Source organism: Haemaphysalis longicornis, unplaced genomic scaffold (genome assembly GCF_048455015.1).
Source record: "Haemaphysalis longicornis isolate Haplotype H1 unplaced genomic scaffold, Haemaphysalis longicornis Haplotype H1 scaffold_1, whole genome shotgun sequence".
NCBI lineage: Eukaryota > Metazoa > Arthropoda > Arachnida > Ixodida > Ixodidae > Haemaphysalis > Haemaphysalis longicornis.
Window position 1 is genome coordinate 61361901 of NW_027526203.1, and position 3736 is coordinate 61365636.

General features: G+C 47.5%; 1 non-coding gene across 1 annotated transcript; it reads left to right on the plus strand.

Moving 5' to 3' along the window:
* The first annotated feature begins 2407 nt into the window (after positions 1-2407).
* Positions 2408-2480, plus strand: Trnar-ucu (transfer RNA arginine (anticodon UCU)). The gene has a single exon. It is a non-coding gene; the product is annotated as a tRNA-Arg (tRNA).
* The last annotated feature ends 1256 nt before the right edge of the window (positions 2481-3736 follow it).

Consider the following 3736-nt stretch of genomic DNA (forward strand, 5'->3'; position numbering starts at 1 on the left):
AACGACAAAATGAACAAAAGAAGGATGCTGAATGCTGGTAACACCCCTACTGCACATGTGTGTGTTTTTCTCTTATATGGACTTCAATCTGCTTCTTCAAGACAAGAATTGATTTGACTGCTTCGGCTCTACCTTGTCGAAAATACCTGAAATATGACTGATTTGCTGTGTAAATGAAGTAAATAGGGTACATAATTTTTAATTTTTCAAACTTTTCTGAGGTGGAGCTGCTCCTTTGAGGGAAGCTTTTGTACCTAACTGACTTGTAGAAGTGCATTCGTTTTGTTTATTTTCCGCTCGTTTATGTTGCCTCTGCTTGTATTAGTTTACTTCGTTCTTGTCCAGTGCATGTTTCTATCTTCAAGATGGCTTCTTCAAAATTGTTTTTTTTTTAATTTTAGCCCTGCTGTTTTGTTGACTTTAAACGTGGTATAGCTTTGCTGGAGCCAGTTAGTTGCCCACATTATTTTCCTCTTTTTTTCATTCTGTGAGAGGGGTACATGGGATTTGAAAGAGTGAAGAGTCCTGCAGTGATGTTAATGAACACTTGCAGCACAACTTTTGTGTTTGGACGTAGCTACTGAAAGCTATAGTTACCGCCAACCCAGAATGACATTGCTTGTTTTGCACAATACCTTTCTATTCTCTAGTTTGCGTTTGTTGAGTGGTTTATGCTGCAATTTATGCTGCTATTAATTACGACGTAAAGCTACCCGGCAGCAGTGACAAATGGCTGGTGTGACGCGCCCCAAGCATACCGCCAACGCATCAATCTTCCAAGCTTACCTAGAAACAGAAAAAACATACCTCTATTGAGTTTCTTGATGCACATAACATAGTAATATCATGCTTGGGTATGTCATGGTTATTGAATCCATGCTAATCCGAGGGCCACTGCCTAAAAGCTTTTGAATTGGAGACAAAAAGTTGACCCACATGCTGCAGGGGCCCCGTAGACAGGCATTTATAATATCCGAAAAAGCATGTTTGTTTAGCATAAAGTGGAATTGCATTTACGATTTACATTTACACGCATTTCTTTACAGCATTGCCAAGTTCGAACTTCTATTCGCTAGAAAGCATTTGAAGAACATTTGAACGGGGCGCGAAGAGACTACCAGGTGACGCATCCGGGGAGGGCAGGAGTGTGAAGCATTAAAATAGCGCTATAGAGACGGGACAACAAAGAGACTACACAGGACTAAAGCTGGAAATCAGGGGAATTCTTTTACCACACACAAAAGAATATATACAGAAACAGCGCATGCGCGAACACGGGCATAGCAGTCAGAAAAAAAAACGTGGAAAAAAATGCAGTTAGGGGGGAGTGATTAGTTTTTAAACGAATAAGGAAAACAAATGGACTGGGGATATTATTGAGCTCTCATGGGAGCTCACCTGCATTCAGCCCAGTCCAGGGGGGGGGGGGATAGTGGGGAAAATAGGACAGGATAGAGAGAAGTAAAGATTAGAAAGGTGAGGAAAGAGTACAGAGGAGTAGTTCCGCTGTGGCCCACAACACACCACGAACACCGTTGGCTGGCGTAATGCTGCGTCCGGGAGACGAGAAGCCTCGACGGGAACGTTGAAGCATAGAGGCGGGCTTGCTGTGACGAGGAGCGAAGTCTGCGGCGGTTCCGATCGCTTTGGATTCGCTCGAAAGGAGTGCGGCCGGGTACTGGAGGGGCGGGAGCTGGCACTCGACGGCCCACACCAGCAGCAGAGCGAAAGCCGGGCGACATCCGAACCCGGGGCGGTGGCCCGCGCGTACAATGGGCTGCCGAAACGAATTCTCTCCGAAGTGGAGGAGCGCGAAAAATCACGTTCGCTCAACTCCGAAGCGACGACCGAACACCCCTGACGCATCCGCCAACGCTACCTCCGTGCGCACGAAGCACGCGCTACTCTATGCGCCGCCCTTCTAAGTTGTGGAGAATTCAACGTTGCATCTAACGCGTTAAGCATGGCACAAGTTGGCTACATAAGGAAAAAAACTCGCACAACGTTTTGACACACGAAAGTTGTCCATGCGCATTCACCACAGCGGAAGCTGCGATGATTTAATTCGTAAATTGGCAGGTGGATGCCCATTACTGCCGCCAACTCTATTAGGCAAAAATACAGCTGGCAACGCTGTAAGGGTGGCATCCTGGCTACGCTCGGGTTTTACACGGTTCAATAGACAGGCGGGCCGGCCAGCTTTTCCTCTAGTATTAACACACATCCCGATATTCCAGTAGATAACCGCCCAAGTACTTGGGTGCCTGCTTGTATCTTTCTACACTGTGGATGGCCACAGTGGGGCCTTAATTAGCCATCACGCGGTGAACTCGATCAGTTCTGTGGCCTCCTCTAGTGTAAACCACCTTTTACTTTATGTTCGTATACATGGCTAACTGCGCATGTGGTCCCTGTGGCGCAGTGGAAAGCGCGTTGGACTTCTAATCCAAAGGTCCCGGGTTCGAATCCTGGCAGGGATGGGCTGTTACGGCCTCCTTTTTTTCAGCGTTTTACTGGCATAGGCTTCTCGTTCGGAACGCGTTTGCAGCACGCTTTAAAGCGATGAAGCCTACTGGAAACGAATTTTTTTAAAATTTTATTTCTCGGGCTCTGTTTTGAATGATGTCTTGTTAGCTTGGCTGTCTGTTTCATTCTATGCGCTCCCTAATGTCCGCACTACGCTTGTCTTACATAATTGCTTTGCGTGGGATTCCCCGCAAAATAAACAGGAACGCGATCGTGAAAGACATGGGATGCATATAGAGGAAAAATTTCAACTGGATGATATTCCCCCTGCGCAGAATTTTATTCGTAAACAGAAATGACTGGGTATGAACTTTCAATAATATACCTAAACAGAACGAAAAAATTAAGAGCCAGGTGATGTCATCACGAGGGCCAGCGAGGGGAAGGTGACGCACCGATTCCCCAGTCTTGAAGTCGCCTCGGCCTCGCAATTTCATAAATAGGCTGAGTTCTGCCACAAGCAGGGTGTCGGAAGGAAAAAAAAAACCCGAAACTAAAAATAAACAAACAAACGATATTTTTAGCCTGGACGAAAACCAAAACGTAACCATAGTTATGGAGTTAAACCGACAAAAATTCGTTTCGGTTTTCCATTTAAGTGGCAATTTCAAGTAATTGACGATTCATTGCAATTGCCAAGTAGCGAGGTGTAAAATTGCCGTCGATTCGCTAAGATAAAACCGTCCTTCTTCTCGCGGCACCCTCTCTCCTTCACCAGGCTTGGTGCCTCCCAGTGGCGTCGCTAGGGGGAGGGGGGAGCGGCGGGGGATCCCTGGGCTCTGGGTACCAGCCGCCTCGGTAGGGGGGGGGGGGGGTGCCACTCGTGCCTCTCCACTGTCTTTAGTGGACGTCGAAAACTGGACACGAGTGCCACTAAACTGCCGCTGCCTATTTAAACTCTCCTCCATTTTCAGTATAATGGGGGAAGGTGAGAAGAATTATGGCACTCAAAAATGCCTGGTGGATTACCCGATAATGTGCGCGGCGTGAAGAGTTACCGCGATGCCACCGGAGGGTGTGGGGAGCAAGCTTGTTCCTTCCAGGGGGGGGGCGACAATAAAGCTGAGTGTCCCCTGCGGCGCTTTGCTGCGCCGAAATCTGGACTCACTGGCATTTAGCTTTCGGCCTTCATTTGAGAAGCAGCAACCCCAGCTGGGCTTTATTTGTCACAGGAATGCACTTGAATCCCAGAGCTTCACGTTAACGCAGT